The 18,164-nt window shown below is 39.0% G+C and overlaps 2 long non-coding RNA genes across 2 annotated transcripts; one reads left to right on the top strand and one right to left on the bottom strand.

Moving 5' to 3' along the window:
* Positions 1-4,063: 4,063 nt before the first annotated feature.
* Positions 4,064-6,433, bottom strand: LOC126822145 (uncharacterized). The gene is made up of 3 exons (XR_007680663.2): positions 6,281-6,433; positions 4,830-5,105; positions 4,064-4,435 (listed from the first exon to the last, which is right to left on the bottom strand). It is a non-coding gene; the product is annotated as an uncharacterized LOC126822145 (long non-coding RNA).
* Positions 6,434-12,467: 6,034 nt separating this feature from the next.
* LOC126822142 (uncharacterized) lies at positions 12,468-16,521 on the top strand. The gene is made up of 3 exons (XR_007680660.2): positions 12,468-12,624; positions 14,213-14,488; positions 16,169-16,521. It is a non-coding gene; the product is annotated as an uncharacterized LOC126822142 (long non-coding RNA).
* The last annotated feature ends 1,643 nt before the right edge of the window (positions 16,522-18,164 follow it).

Here is an 18,164-nt window from a genome sequence, read left to right as displayed (position 1 = left end):
CAGGCTCTAGAACATGAGTGTAAACTTTGTGGAATAGATGGCCATTTGGAGGCGTGCTCCGGTGCTCGCTTTCTGACATGCTTTAATTGCAGCAGGTATGGCCATATCAAAGAAACGTGTAACAGTAGGAAAAAAGAACCTGATGGCTCCCCTGCAAATGATGAAGAACTGTCTGGTTCTTCTGATAAATATTAATATGAGCTTACTATTTTTAAAAAATACATTTATAGGGTATTTTTCATGGTGCTTAACAATAAAAGGAATGAATGCCTTCTTTCCCATGTTGAGTTTGACGTCTATAACCGCTAATATTAAATTAAATGACCATGGGCCAATCACATGTTTTTAGCTCTGTCGCAGCACTATATATATAGCTTTGTATTTTTATTCATATGGCCATAAGACTACAATTGCGCGTTTTGAACTAGATATCCATACACTCTCACATTTGGGAAGCTATGCTACAAACGATGCATATGGCCATGGCTCAATAAAGCTTTCCTGTTTTAGTTCTTCGCTTTAACATGCCCCCCCCCCCCTCCCAACACCCAAAATTAAACCCAAATAACAAACAAAATTAATCTGTTTCTTGCAGATACATGTGTTTCAGAACAGAAAACAAATCTTGAAAGATTTGTTTTCCTCTACAGTAAAGCCTACATGATTTTATTTTCTCTTTTTTCTTTAGGTAAAGCCTACACGTGTTCTCATTGTTTTTTAATTTAGACACAAGCTATTATGTTGAAAACTATAAAGTCAACTTTAGATACTATAGCGATAAAAAATCTATCGGTATGGTACATAGTTTTTAAAACCTGCTTTGTAAATATAATATCTAGAATGTATAAACAAACTAATCAAATCTATCTTTTTTCTTTCTTTAGATACAGGTTATTTAAGACACGCAGCACATTCGTATAATTGAATCTTTCTTTCAGTATTCCTCTGCAAAATTGTTTTACAAGGCTGTTTTAACTTGACACTGCCATAGTCTGGATATCATTTGTTAACTAGGTTTCCACTTTTAGATACCACTGAGGCTACATTTCTTATCCATGGCCAGCTGATTCATTATTATCAAATTAATATTACTTTTTATATTTAATATACTACATCTGAAACATCTTTAAAATTTTCTGCCTGACCAGTAGAAGACCTTTTGGCATCAGTACACTACCCAGAGCAGAAAGGTCATTAGCACAAAAGTAGATGGCTAATCTAAAAATTATTCTACCATCACCTTTGTGAAACAGACCTTTTTGTTACTACTTCAAAAATCAACAAACGGTACAAGATAATTAAAATAAACCAACATCAAATATTATAATGAGGTATTTCTTGTTTTCTCACTGTAAATGATTGATTTTATGCACACAATTTCAACTGTAATCATTTCTTACAGCGCATAGTCAATCATGACTCACACTAGAGTAATCAACTTTTTGAGAATATTTCCCTACCCCTTTTCTTGGATTGCTGGATTGTTTCCCTTTGTTTTCATTTTCACTGAAATCTGAGCCCCTGAGAGCCAGGGAATGTACAGCAGTCTAGATGATTTTGGTTGGCCCACAGATTTTATATATATGGATTTTATATATATGTTTGATGTTAAATTATTGCACCATCTATATTTATTGTCTTTCCTTAGTACTGTGTCTTATCAAATTTTGTTCGGGTAATATGCAGTCGTCCTAAACTCATATGTGTGCCCCCCACCCCCACCACACGAATTCAACAATTACCTATTTTCTACAAACATTTAATATGTAATATTTCTGTTTCTTTCAGTACTGGTAATTACCCAATTTTACAGATTTACATAGTAATTAACAATCATTAACGTGTCCATGTTTTTTTATTACTTTTCACTTGTATCTTTAGAACACTCATAATTATGTAAATAAATTCAAATATTTTTTATAAGTATTCTTGTTTATTGTTTCTAGTGCACATTCACTCCTCAGACATAGCTGTTGTGTGGGTACAAAGAGTAGGGTTGTCTGTCCAACTTCGTGTGTTTCCTCTTACTGCTAAAGACCCCTACCCGCAATCGAATTATTGAAATAAAATTAAACCATATGTTAATCCCGAAATGACCTAGTCCGCGTCGAGTGGACGTTAAACCCCATTTCTCTCTCTCTCTCTCTATTTTGTTGTGGGGGTGTATTCTTTCAACCAGCTTCTTTATCACCGATGTATAATATCAAATTAATATTATCTTTTTAGATGAATTTGAAGAATTAAGAGTGGTTATAGCTGGAAATTTTGCGACCGGGAAGAGTGTAACAAACCTGTTGACAATCTGAATGTACGGACTAATGAATTAACAAAGAAAGACCACAGAATCCCTGAATTAAAACGCACACAAGTTGAATTAAACGCGAGGGATCCAGAAACATGAAACAAAGACTAAAGACTTGCGTCGAACGCAAACGTTGACGAAATAGCCCAATTAAAACAGGAACGGGTTCTAACGATCCTAGAGAGTACAAAAAGAAGCAAAGGAAGCAGATAAAGGATTACGAGGTCAAGCTGAAAGATTCTAAAGCTAGTGCGGAAAGGGAAATTAGTAACGTATTGTCTAGTCGTTTGGAAGGGGCAGAAACTCGTGGTCCACCCATGTATTTATTGGTGTGAACGTAAAAACAAAATACTTGACATGAAGGGTGTGACAAAGTGATCTATACCTTCCATCAAATTGAACGATCATTTAGGTGCTTAGAACTGTATGACGTCAGCTGGTTATTGATAATAATATAATAATAATATAAACTTCTGTTAAGGCACGGACAGGCTATGATCTAATTAAACATGTAATTAATCCCATATGCTCTGTGTACAAGATCCACATGACTTCAAAGGAATATGCACTGGTCAGTAATTATACCATGACGTGATAAAGAGACAATTGCATGTATGATCATGTGGCAGGAGCAGTACGGTGGATTTAGCATAGTTAAATGTGTTCCTGTCGTAGTCTAGTTCCTGTATAGTTTAAGTTCCCGTATTGTTGTTGTATTTATGTACCTGTGGCTGTTTTATATACTAAACTGATCTCTGTTATCACTAAGATAGTGTTACAAGGGTAAACAGTAACTTTGCTGTAAAGTTCTTCTCTCTAGCATTGAACATATGACCACAGAACAAAAATAACCATGTTAGTCTCAATATGAACTCTGTGCTGTATTGACGAGACGTTAAAGCCCATTTCTTTTCTTATGTTCGATGTGACACGATTGCGGGATAACACTTTCAAATTTTGGTTTAATTTTTTATTTCAATAATTCGCTTGCGCGTAGGGGATGTTAGAAGTGGGAGGACCCGGCGAAAACCCACAAGGTCGGACAGGCGACCCTACTCCTTGTAACGTACATCCGGGGATTCGAAACCACTCCAGTTGACTCAATGACAGGCCGTATGATACAGCGCACTTCTAACCATTCAGCCATCCAACCCCCCAATTTAAAAGATACACTAAATGAGAAATGAAATGAAATGAGGTTTAACGTCCTACAGTTCTGCTCCGACTCACAGAAGGATGCAGACGACTTGTATTTCCTGCCAGATGTTGGTAACTATGCATGGTTTGAAGGATATATGGCGTGCATTCACTTGCTATTAAATACATATATTTTGATATCTGGTAACGTTTACATTTATTGACATGTCATGCGTTCGTCCTGAAATTCTGCAGTAGTTGTACATCGATTTCCAGACAACATTTGTACTTGATAAAGACTCAATCATACGGGCTCAATATTAAGTATAAATGTAACATTGTTGTCCTTGATTTAAGACTCGGTCATACCGGCTCAGTATTAAGTATAAATGTGACGTTATTGTCCTCGATCAAAGGCTCGATCATACGGTATCAGTATTGCCCCTGAGGCGACGATCTGTATAAAAAGTCAAAGGCCCCGCCAATTAGAGTACGATCGACAAGATAGGTGTTCTCAAGTTCAGGACTAGGTGGCCGTCTTCATTAGCCCAGTCACAGGACATTTAAACCCCATTTCATTTCAGGACTGCGTGGTGTTTATAGTGCTCAATATATACACACAAATCTGATTGCTAGCTAGCATTTATTTCGCCATGTTAATAAAATCATGATTTTGTTCGTTTAAGTTGGACAATCTAATTTTGTTCGTTTAAGTTGGACAGCAGAATCTAATTTTGTAATCTTCACATTGTGCATCATCTTGATCCACATTTTGACAAGAAAAGCCTCTTGATGGACACAAACAAACAGACTCGCCAGTTGATCTGTAGTCGTAACCGGTACTTGAAACGCGGACATCAATGGCTCGTGGGGACCGACATACACCGGGGTGGTACTTTCTGATAAGGGACAATGTCTCGTGATCACCAGTTCCAGTAGCATTGTCACGATCGTAGAAGGCAGTCCAAGCAAATCCAACAGGACAGACTGGGGTGCCTAAACGAAAAAAAAATCTTTTTAGCTGAAATATTACTGTAGCCTGGCTGGGTTTTTATATATAAAAAAGGGAACCTGGACCAAACAAAATTAAACATAACTGGTTTCAGTGCTGATGTGGTTATAGCTATAGTTGTCACGATCGTAAAAGGCGGTCCACAAAATTCAACAGGACAGGCTGGGGAGCCTAGACGAAAGAAACATCCAACATAAAAGGCGGGAGGCTGCTCTACTCTTGTGGCATTTGCATCTTTATCTAAGGAAACGGAATCGATTAGTTCTCTTAATCGTTCGCCCGTCTCCAACCTTTACTCTCACACGTTTCCAAATTACTGTTTTTAATCGTGAGGTGGTTATAGATTGAATTAGATAGAAACAGATAGTTTCAACTCACCTGCTCTACAACAGAATCGAACAGCGTAATCTTCACACTGGCCATCCTCTTGCAAGAAATTAGTGCAGGATAAACCATAATCAGGTCCAATTGATATAACTTCTCCACCAATACCCGAAGTACTCCGAGCTTCGACAACTTCTGGTTCCTCACAGATTTCGCCTGGATTGTCATAACGATGACTAGTAAGAAGCTCTAAATCTCCGAGACCCGTCTGATTGTCCCGGTTGTAAAATCTGGTCCATTGGTTACACTGCGGACAGTACTGAGCTTTGGCTGAATAAATATGGAAAATAATATGTTTCAGATAGAGAGAGAGAGAGAGAGAGAGAGAGAGATTTTAACTTCATTCGACTCAGACTAGGTCATTTCGGGTCTAACATATGGTTCAATTCTATTACAATGCCACGTTCCAGGGGGAAAACTAAAACACGCCACTGGACTAGTTGACAAACCATTCGGTGACTCAACCCCTCCAATATGGTTTCGTACTTGATCATGACGTTGCTATGATCCACAGCCCTGGTCTGATCTTATAGAAGTTACAAATGTCTTAATTTGGTATAAGGCGGCAAATTTAACTAGTTGCAAAGAGAACCACCTGTATCATATACCTGTGAAGTCTGGTTAAAGGAGCTAAATCTAATTTCTTTGGAACCTAATTCGAACGAAAATGTGTAAAAAGCTCATTTTAACGTATTATAAGTGTATAAACGGATATGCATTCAGATTTTATTGAATAGCAGTCGCTCGCGCCTGGTTAGTCCTGTCTACAAAAGGAAGCACGGTTTCACGTTTCATTTTTGTCTCATTCATCAAGGCGTCTCAATACAATTTGCGCTCGAGAGCAGTTTTCCTGCATTGCACTAGAATACGCATGAGTAGTAGTGGAACTAAACAAGTCTTATCTTATGCCATGCCGCGCCTCGCCTCTGCCTTAACGCCCCGCATTTCAGACAAAGGGCATTCACAAATTTAAATAGAGGGTTACCTAAAACCACCAGTGCAAGAACAACGACAATGAAGATTTCTGTATGTCTTTTAAATACCAGTCTGATCAAAATGCAGATTTATATTTTGCTTTGTTTTTTTATACTTTCGATGGCCTACACTAGTAACACTACATGAAGATCTGACCGGTTGTAGTAAAAGGTCGCGTCAGGGGTGGCGTTAGAGGTAGTACGAACGGCTTTTGACCTATGACGTCAGACATTGATTAATCAATCAGCTTTGACGTTTTTAGTGATTTACCCACAGTTCAGGTTATATAACTACTCTTCCAGATCCTAGTGTAGTAAAGACAAATAAAACAAAATTTTGAACTATAAAAAACGAAAAGAAATATGATCTGTGTTTTAATCAGATTGTTTAAGATCAGTAGCAGCCTGCAGACTAAGCGGATTGGTGATAAATAAGCGATATATTAATGAATTAAAATACAAGATAGTTACCTAAAGCCACCAGAGTTAGTACTGCGATAATGAAGACTTTCATGGTTCTTGTAGAATCAGTAGCAGTCTGTAGATCGACGGACAACCAACGATCCTGGGCAGTCTTATATACTTATTTCTAGTGTGATTTGAAAAATGATGCAATATATCTTCATTCTAAATGTTCGTAAACAATTTTGATTAATGGATGGTTTGGTGAGTCATGCACATCCATGCAAAATTATTACATGCAAGTGCAGAGTTTTATAGACGCAACAACCTGTCACTATGATAAATTAAGGAAATTTCATGAACATTTTTAATTTTTTGAAATCCCCCAAACTGTTTAATTTATTTTAAAGTTATAATAACTAAAGGGTCTATGCAGTTCTAATATTTGGAACATTAAAAAGCGACAAAAGTTCTAAGAATTTTTATGAGAAATATCTTTGATCCAGGAATATAATCTGGGGTTATATTTTAGCTGAGATATTGCGAACAATTTTCAGTGTTCAATATGCCTCTATTCTATTGAATACTAAAACGTTTTTTAATTGACTTAGAACATATTTTTTAATTACATTTAACGTATGTGGTTACTTGTATAGATACATTTTACTACAATATGCTTACATTCATATTTCTTGTAATATATCGCAGATCACGACTCATGCTGACATTACACAATGGTTTCTCTGGGTTTTATTCCTGATTGTTTTGAAATTTATGTGGAGTCTGTGCCACTACAGGTCCGGGACTGTACAGCGCAGTGGACGCTTACGGCTAGCCCCCGGATCCATTCACTTTATTTGAATTGTGCATCTGTTTGTGAGTTCTGCGTAATATGTCCTGTCCATTAATTGGTTTTTGTGTAAATTATGTGTGGTGCAGTCCCCCTGCACTTACTATTAAGTCTGAAAATGTTTCGTGAAACCGGGGCCAGATCTAAAAGCACATTAATGTAATACGAGTCTATATTATATGATTTGAAATTTGTGATTTCTTATCAATTATGTTTGTTGAAATACGTGAAGAGTCCAAACTGAACGACATGCCCTTGCGCTTGCTTAGTCCATTCTACACGGGGTTTTAAAATTATTTTGTCGTTTGTGTATCAGTCATTTTTAATTATTTCCACATTGTCTTGTCGTATATGTTTGTCTTTTTAAATTTAAAATGGCACTCGAACATTGTGTCTTTAATATTGGAAATAATTATTACATATTTTCACAGTAAGATCACAACACCGATGTTGATCGAAATTGACCAAGATTCATCTCTTATTAGTTAGAGGTTTAGTACCTTTAATATCAACAGTTAGGGGCTTAGTCCCTTTAATATCAACAGTTAGAGGTTTACTCCCTTTAATATAAACAGTTAGAGGTTTAGTACCTTTAATATAAACAGTTAGAGGTTTAGTACCTTTAATATCAACAGTTAGAGGTTGAGTACCTTTAATATCAACAGTTAGAGGTTGAGTACCTTTAATATCAACAGTTAAAGGTTGAGTACCTTTAATATCAACAGTTAGAGGTTGAGTACCTTTAATATCAACAGTTAGAGGTTGAGTACCTTTAATATCAACAGTTAGAGTTTGAGTACCTTTAATATCAACAGTTAGAGGTTGAGTACCTTTAATATCAACAGCTGAGAACATGCAGCCTGTCGGGGTATTTCCACCCTTCAAATGGTTAATGGAAGAGTAGTCACAGGAAGCCACGTATGTACGTCTTCCGTATACCAACAGGAGCAGAACAGTAGGACGTTAAACCCCATTACATGTTAACTGCAGTAGACGTGGATACAGAGTGAGACAATCCCAGTAAATTTAAAAAGAAAGAGTTTGATTTACTTGGCCTGGAAAGTTCCCCATTGCAGGACAGGTGGTGGTGATGGTGGTGGTGCTGGGGGGGGGGGGCGGTGATGAGTAGCGTGAAACATCCCTTTGAATTCGTAATAAAAGTAAGTGCACGATCATACGACGTTAAAGCCCGTTTCATTTCGTCATTATTTAGTTTGAGAAGGAAATATCAGATTTGACTGTGAATATAACAAATGACTCTAATAATGAGAACTCGTGCATTTATTGAAAAACACAAGCTGTGACGAAGACCTATTTGATGTTACCAACTGAAACGTAATTATTTAGTTTGAGAAGGAAATATCAGATTTGACTGTGAATATAACAAATGAATCTTATATTGCATTTATTGATCAATACGTTTTCTTTGGTGGCTGATCAACTTGCTGGCTCATTAACTTGGTGTCCACTTGTCAGTTGTGTTGGACCGAGGGCCTGGCAAAGAACGGTGTCTAGTAGTTCAGGTGGGATGTATATCCGAGGTCCTGTCTATCCATCACAGTTGGATCTCGATCACCTTCCGGGCAATATTTTCCTCGTTGTATACTGTCTTGCAAATGTTAGTGTTCATTATCCCCGTTGGTGCAGAATAATAAAAGAAACTTTTACACTTGGAATTCGGAATAAGAGTAGGCCGTGGTGCCGCTGTGCAGACAAACTTTCCCATCCACATTGCGTATACCTGGCTTCATTTAACCCTGTCGTTGCCTTTCGGTTTTAGGGGTGTAGATCGGGGTCATCGCGGTATGCCATAACACGACTCCAGCATTACACACATTCGCCAATTCCCCTCTCCCCCTCCCATCACCCGTCAATTGGATCTTGTTATTTATGCGAAATCAGAGGTCACCGGAGCACTCCGGCTTACTCTTTTTGCGAATTCCGAACCACTCAGACATTCGCCATACATAAGGTCTGTCATTGAGTCAATGGCGTGGTTTCGATTCCCCGGTTGTCCGTGGCAAGAAGTAGGGCCGCCTGTCGAATCCCGTGGGTTTTCGCCGTGTCCTCCGGTTTCCTCCCACTGTGTTAGTCCCAAAATGACCTAGTTTGTGTCGAGTGGACGTTGACCCCCCCCTCTCTCTCTCTCTCTCTCTCTCTCTCTCATACGCCATGCAGTAGTGTATGGGATGGGGAAATTTTTCTCGTACAAGAATATGACATTATTATAAATGACATGATACCAGCATGTAAGGTCACCGCAACACCCAGGTTTACTCTTTTTGCGAATACAAACTATGAAAGCATATGAATGTGGCGTGGAAATGAAAGGCTGTGTATATTATTATAAATGATACATGCTTGTAACACATGTTTACTATTTACTAAGGCGACACTATTATAGCTCGATCTAATCAATATAACTTACAGGGTCAGACCAACCAGCCCCCAAACCCCTGGATAAAAAAGACCCATAAAATCAGGTGTATTTGGCATATGCGAATACCAAGAAAGTAAGGTGACACTTCCTTCTCAAACCACATAATAACTCGTTAATCTAATCAAAATAATATAATGACAACTATAGCATTTAAAGGCTCGATACGTCATTCCAGTCTGCGACATCACTTTTGGCGAAAGCGGGCGTGCGAACGAACGAATGAAAGCGCTATTGGAACCCTTTGCAAACTACAATATTTAGAAAGTTTCGTATTCTTATAGTAATATCAGTAAGAAAAGTATGCAAATTCCGTTCAATATTTATGATAATTTGACATTTCATCGATCTATGTAACAAGACGAAGCAATATTTTATTGCTAAAGAAAGGAACCCGATTGAATCCAAATCGGAAGGTTATCTAGAGCTGATATTTTGATTTTGTCGTCTTAATTAAAGATTAATTAATCAATCTGAGTACATGTTTAGACTGAATTAAGCCTTGAGAAATTTGATGTTTTAGTGAAAATGCAAATGACGCATTTAGCCTTTAAAGTTTAAACAAACCAATAAATGAAATGAAATAAAATGAAATGGGGTTTAACGTCCTACTGTTCTGCTCCTATGCTGGGCTAATGAAGACGGGCATATGCCATACAGTGTGCTATGAGGGAAATTTTGCCCGGGCAGCGACACTATCGCCTACTCTGATATCGTATTCCAACTGCCAAGGGATCTTTTACGTGCATTCCAATGTATACATGGGACCTCGGTTTTTCGTCTCATCCGAAGGACTAGACAGCTGTCCTTGTCAGGCCCTCCGTCCTGCATCACTGACAAGGGGGAACCACGCCGGAAAATCTGGATGAACTTTCTCGGCAATGTAGGGATCGAACACCCGACCTCCAGGCTAGCGAACGTCTTACCCATTTAGCCACGTGATCCCCAACAAACCAATAAAGTTATTGAACTAGTTTCGGTCATGGTAGCAAGATGGCAGTCGTTCGTATCATTGCTAATAACTTTGTCTAGAAATTGACATTGTGATTGCGTATACCCGACTTTACTAGTCCTGTTGTTATATTGCGTATACCCCACTTTACTAGTCATGTTGTTATATTGCGTTTTGGAGAGAGAAAGAGAGAGAGAGAGACGGTGGGCTTAACGTCCACTCAACACAAACTAGGTCATTTCGAGACTAACACATGGTTTAATTTTATTTCAATAATTCGCAGTGGGAGGAAAAAGGGGTACACGGAGAAAACCCATGGGGTTGGACAGGCGACCCTACTCATTGTCACGTACAACCGGGGAATCGAAACCACCAGTTGACGCAATGATAGACCTTATGATACAGCGCGCACGTGCTAACCACGATGTGGTCATCGCCATAACACAACTCCAGCATGACACACATAGTCGCCCTCACCCACCCCACCCACGCTCCCATCGACTGTCTAAGAGAGAGAGAGAGAGAAAGAGAGAGAGGGGCACAAAGTTGTCACGTACACGCTTGGAATCGAGACCAAACCACGTGACTCATTAATATACCTTATGGACACCCAACCATCGGATCACAAAAATGACATAAAATCGATTAATTTCTCATATTCCAATACTAATCCGACACTACTTTCTCAATCTATATAATATAATAATAATAATATAATATAATGTAACAATGTAACGTAAAATCAGTTCAATTTATCACATGCGAATATTAATGGAGTATGGTGGCACTTCCTTCTCAAACTATATAATAACTCGCTAATCTAATCAGTCCAACTTATTGCGTTCAATAATTATGATAAATTGACATTTCATTGATCTATGTTACAAGACGCCGCAACCTGATCCTATTTCGTTTCGTTTTTCTTGTCTTTACTAAACTAGGATCTGGTAGAGTTGTTATATAACCCGGGTTCCTATTGATGTGAGGGATTAGCCAAAAAAAAAACGGTCTGTTTTTGGCGTGAAGTGCATGGAACTGTGGGTAACCCACTATAAACATCAACGTATGACTTCTGACGCGATCCCCCGCTACAAATGACAGGATCTTCATGTAGTAGAGGTCAACGAAAGTATAAAAAAACGAAACGAAATATAGATCTGTATTTTAATCAGATTGCAAGACGTCGCTATATATTATTGGTAGAGTAAAAGACTTTGTTTATATCCGTCTGAGTCCAAACTGGGAAATTATCTGCCGCTGATATTTGTATTTTTGTCGTACATATTTAACGTGAATTGAAATAAATTAAAAACATATGTTAGTCCCGAAATGACCTAGTTTGTGTCGAGTGGACGTTAATCCCCATCTCTCTCTCTCTCTCTCTCTCTTTCCAAACCGGGAAATTATCTGCCGCTCATATTTTTATTTTGTCGTAAATATTTAAGGTGAATTAAGACGTGAGAATGTTTTATATCTTTGTGAAAATGCGAAAGACGCATCTAGCCTTTAAACAAACCAATAAAGTTATTGAGCTAGTTTTTGTCATGGGTTAAGCTTTCAGTAATCCTATCCGAGTTACTGACCTTTTCTCGAAACCTTTGTATTCCAACTGTAAAGGAATCTTTTACGTACACGCAAATGTGTACAACGGGTCCTCCGTCAAAACCACTCGGGCACCAAACACTTGAAGGCCACTTTCAAAATGGTTGCTATGTGCCCTTTAAAGTTTATTGTCTATAAATCATGTATAAAGAAAATAAATTGCTTTTAAATCGAACTAGTTCAAAATACCTACCTATACACCCACTTATCACATTATTAATTATTATAACTCGAAAATAAATCAAACTGTTCTAGAAATGTTCCAAGAATTAAAAATATTCATGAAATTTCCTTAATTTATCAAAGTGACAAGGGTGTTGCGTCTATAAAACTCTGCACTTGCATGTAATAATTGTGCATGGATGTGCATGACACAACGATACTCCCATTAATCAAAATTGTTTACGAACATTAAGAATGAAGATATATCGCATCATTTTTCAAATCACCCTAGAAATAAGTATATAAGACTGCCCAGGATCGTTGGTCGTCAGTCGATCGACAGACTGCTTCTGATTCTACAAGAACCATGAAAGTCTTCATTATCGCAGTACTTGCTCTGGTGGCTTTAGGTAACTATCTTTTATTTTATTTTATTAATGGATCGCTTGTTTATTGTCAGTCTGCTCAGTCAATCGTTAGGCTATAGATTTATCAAAATGATAAGAGTGTTGTATCGTTGGTCGTCAGTCGATTGACAGACTGCTACTGATTCTACAAGAACCATGCAAGTCATCATCTTCGTAGTTCTTGCTCTGGTAGCTTTAAGTAACTTTGTTTCACTTTCTACAACTTGTCACAAAAAGGTACATCTATCTATTTATTTAAATGTGTCTGTTCGAAGTTGCCCCGAGTTTGCAAGCTGAGGGTTAGGGACAGCTCGAGTCGCGGAAAGGCATAGGCATGGTGTCATTACTACTTCATTGCACTATCCGTGCAACGCAAGTAAATAAGCTATGTTATTTAAAAGCTATTTACATGTATATACAAAAGTATTAGCTCAGCCGTGAAGTTGCACTACGATAACAGGTATGCCGACACAAACTGATTTCAACACTGGTTTAATTACATTTTAACATTGTTAAAGTACTTTTCGCTCATCTGGGAGATTTTTAAAACAATGTCGTTGTATAGCGATGGATAAAATACAACAATTTATACATATTTACATAGTAGTCTTGTTTACAAAGTAATTAAAACATGATCGCCATTGATCGTTCATTTAGTTCTTTATAGTACGGGATCTCGGTAAGTAAGACGTTGGACCGCTAACCAAAGAGTCTCGAGTTCGACCCCGGTGATGATCTGAAAAGTTCATTGTAATTTTCCTTTATGATTTTCCTTTGTCACTTGAGTAGGACGGAGGACTGGCAAGAACAGTGTTAAGTCTTTCGGAAGGTACGAAAACCCGAGGCCCCGGGTGTACACAAGGACGTGCACGTAATTGAACCCTTGGCAGCGGGAATTCAAAATAAGAGTGGGCCGCAGTACCACTGTCCGAGCAAATTTCCCCTATAGCAGTCTTGATCCGGGCAACTTCCAACGGTATAGATGCTGGTACATGCGTACGTTACGTTGGCTAATATTTTTATTTATAAACAAAAACCTTTGATTAAAATGATTCGTCTATCGTGTGCTATAGGTGTGTGTGTGGCGAAAACACATATTAGACAACATGCACTAGTAAAACAAAATTATCAGACACTAGAAGAATGACCGGCTTCGCTCGGGGGTCATAAAACCGAAACCGGAAGTGGTAGACTAACGCTACCTGGCCTATGTTACTCCCCGGTCCGAGCTACCCCTATACCCCAAATTTCCGACTCGGGGCAGACCTAGTGTAGCCGCCAACCCCGAACAGACAGACAAACAGACAGTCAAACGACAGTCACAAATATTAGTATAGATAGATAGAGAGATACACAAACGCTGTTCATATACAAAATATAACATAATTTTACTTTTGTTTAATACAATATCCCATGGACTGGGTTTTACAACTGGGATGACCTTTCGGAAATTGGAGATTTCGAGCTTTTTCCTGATCTCCAGATTCATTATCAACGTCATAATATGGTTGGAGTCCTACCTGCTCAATCAAACATTTCTGATTGTTTTAAAGGGTGTGTTGAATCTTTTTGTTTATCTTTGTTTATTTAGCCGAAGCTAATCACTGTCCGATGTGTAACAAATGGACAGCGTTTTATAACCGAGACGATCCATCGGGTCTTGGAGATCTTGAGCTCCTTTCTCTCCACCGACAAGAAAATCCTGGACAGATCTGTGCTTCACCGGAAGTTGTAAATTGTAGACGTCTCACGGGACCTTTTCGGGACGATGTATCGATTGCTGCTACTTATGGTTTGGCATGTTTCAATTACTTGCAACCTGACGGACAGTGTGAAGATTACAAATGTCGATACTGCTGCAATTATCGTGAGTACAGACTAAATAGTTCCCCAATAACCACCTCTTACATTATGTAAGATTTAGATACATAGCTGGTCGTTCTGGCTATAATAGTTTAAAGATACATTATGTAATAGTTCCTCAATAACCACCTCTTGCCATTTAAAGATACATTATGTAAGATTTAGATACATGACTGGCCGTTCTTGCTATAATAGTTTAAAAATAGATAATGCAAAATGAATATATTGAAAATTTCATTCAAATTTCTTAATTCTGAGCGAAGCAATCACTGTTTGTAGTTTAGGCAAGGTGTGTTCATTGATTGTTTAGTATCGTAACAACGGTACTTGTTATTCGAGACTTTTTCTCCATTTTTAAAATTAAATCATTAAATGGCCGAATCACTCTAATCTACTTTAAGTCGGCGCCATCTGATGGTTCAGAGAGTTGAATATAGGCTTGTCATGTTAATGAATGTTTAAATAATAGATTTATATAATGTTTAAAGTCAAAATAAAGACCTGCAAAAGGGAGATTTATCTCTTACATAATGCATCTTTAAAATGTGTCTTTTACAGTATGAAGCCATACTGATATAAATTCATGTTTATGTTTGTGTATACAATCAATTGAAATATACCCGCAGTTGGTCAAGTAGAATGGGGGGCGCTAACAATTTATTACTTGAATTAGTTGGGTTATTGAAGTGGATAAGGAGAGGGGGGGGGGGTGTGGATGGCCGAATGGTTAGCACGTGCGCGCTGTGTCGTACGGCCTGTCATTGAGTCAACTGACGGGGTTTCGATTCCCGGGTTGTACGTGACAAGGAGTAGGGTCGCCTGTTCAACCTCGTGGGTTTTCTCCCGGTCCTTCGGTTTCCTTCCACTGCTAAACCCCTCTACGCGCAAGCGAATTATTGAAATAAAATTGAACTATGTGTTAGTCCCGAAATGACATAGTTTGTTTCGAGCGGACGTTAAACCCTATTTCTCTCTCTCTCTCTCTCTCTCTCTTTCTCTGAAGTGTATAAAACTTGTGATACAATATCTGAATGATTTGTGATCCAGTTATCTTTACTCGATTGATACAGTTTTAAAATCTGGGAGATGTACCATGTTAGGACGCGTGTGGAGTGTTATAGGCGACCCTACTCTTTGTCACGTACAACCGGAGATTCTAAACCTCGCCAGTTGGACTCAATGACAGACTTTATGATACAGCGCGCACGTGCTAACCATTCAGCCATCCCCCCACAGCCGATCAAACGCGTGTTCTATTTGAATGTGAAATCGGTTATGTAATAACTTACATATATGTGTGTGTTTGGGTAGGGGTGGGGGTGTGTGGGAGGGGGGGGGGCTAGTTTGTACACAAGTGATAACAGATAGCAGAATTATCAATACTTGCACAGGACTCACAAGTATGATGTGTGTGTTTTTTTTAAAACTGATGGTCTATAGAGTGGATTATGCATGGCTCTTACATAATGCATCTTTAACGATTTCAAAGGATAACCATAAATTTGCCAACACCATCCTTTCAAGATTGGGTTATAAAGGTATACCGTTGCGTCGCTGTCTGGGCAAAATTTCCTGCATAGTCCACTGCATGACGTATGCCAATCTTCAATAGCCCAGTCGGAGCAGAAATATAGGACGTTAAACCCCATTTCATTTGTTTGTTTTTTTCTGTTTTTTTGTCTAGGCTACCCATCCTGTCCCACTGGATATCGCTGGACCAGCTACTATAATCGTGACCTACCTACTGGAACTGGTGATTATGAGACGTTGTCGTTAATCAACATCGATTACCCCTTTAACCGTGTATGTACAGATCCAGTAGCTATTGACGTCCGTGTTACAAGTACCGGCTACGACTACTCCACAGCCGGCGAGGTTGTATGTCTGGTTCCAGAACTTGGCTTTTCGTGTGTAGATGCACAGCAACCCGATGGACAATGCCAGGATTACAAAATCCGTTTCTGCTGTCCAAATAATTATTAAACGAACAGAATCATGTATTGATTAAGATTGAGAAATAAAGCTAGCTAGCTATCAGATTTGTTTGTATATAACGATCAGTGTCTTCAGCAAGTCTAATAAATCCACATCGCTCTTCAAAGTAATATTAAGTATTACCACTTCCACGTTCAGTCAACGGGTATCAGTTGTCGAACTAAATACCGTGGTACAAAGTTTCGTAACAAGTACGAACGCAATATATGAACCAGGAGCTGAGCATAACGTCATCCCAGTCATCAAAAGACTAATCACTGTTCCTTGCATCAACATGCACATTTCCTTATCGATCGCACCAGAATTCATGAAGCCCCCCCCCCCCACTCTTCCCACTAACCTCCTAGGACAAGGATACCAACTGAAAGGTCATAGGCTTACATGTCTGATCAGCTTTGGGGATGGGGACGGGAGCAGAAATGGAAATGCCCGAAAACATGTCCTTTGCGGCTGGCATAGGGTGGTATTGAAGGGAAAGTGGTTATGCATCCCGTAGAACAAATTTGAAATTAGACGATTGTCAACGCATTTTCCTGCAATTCGGACCAGTGAGGGAAGCGACAAGGCAGTTGTCCACTATGGACTTATTTATTGAGCTTTGGAACCGAAATCCCTATCTGTGTCCAACTGGATACCAGATGTTGCGGGAGAGGGGTGAGAAAAGAAATGACCGAAACGGTCAACAGGTCGAGAACGGAGGGCAAGAGGGCGATATCTCCCCAAAGAAATTTGTGAAGCCGGTCACCAGGTCGGAGTATGAGGGTAAAATCTTCCGAGGAAATGTTTGAGATTAAGATGGCTCCAAACGCGTTTTCCTGCTATTTCAGCCCGCGAAAACAGCAAACTGAAAATGAACTCTCATTATTAAGTCAATCAATCCGTCTGACTGGTGCCCTTGCATTCACATGAAATTAGGAATTTCAACATTGAAAGAAATGTTGATGCCCGAAAAACGTTTCGCACTTAGAGCTTAGTGGCTATTACATCGAATTTAAATGTTTTAACCATGTCAGTCAGTTTAAAGATATTTCGATTCCAGAAAAAATTGACGACACATATAACGATCGGTGTCTGAAAACTGTCACACAAAGCTGCGTGGCTTCGGACCAAGAAGCTCGTCATAGAATTTTGGTCACTTTACCCGACTGCCCGAAAACTCCGCTGACGCCACCGCCCCCGCCCCGGCTTGTACGCTTACCTGTAAGGCCAAGGGTTAGATCTCGGTACAATTTATTCTTACGGCAGCACTGAATTCGACTGTGTCTATATCCGTGAAAGACGAGGATTTCCACGGAATTTTTTTTTTGTGTGGATTTACGAGTTATGGTCTGTCCAAAAATATGAACCATGTCGTAAATGACTTCTGACTTCTAGTGTAACCAGAAATGAAATGAAATGGGGTTTAACGTCCTACTTTTTTGCTCCGAACTGGGCTAATGAAGACGAGCATACGCCATACAGTGTCAAGGGATCTTTTACGTGCACGCCAATGTATACACGGCATCTCGGTTTTTCTTCTCATCCGTCCTGCATCACTAACAAGGGGGAACCACGCCGTAAAATCTGGATGAACTTTCTCGGTCAATGCAGGGATCGAACACCCGACCTCCAGGCTAGCGAGCAAGCGTCTTACCCACTCAGCCACCGTGACCCCCTGGTGTAACCCATGGTTAGAAACATAAGAT

Source organism: Patella vulgata, chromosome 5, assembly GCF_932274485.2.
Source record: "Patella vulgata chromosome 5, xgPatVulg1.2, whole genome shotgun sequence".
Classification (NCBI taxonomy): Eukaryota; Metazoa; Mollusca; class Gastropoda; family Patellidae; genus Patella; species Patella vulgata.
This window is presented reverse-complemented; position numbering and strand designations above follow the sequence as displayed.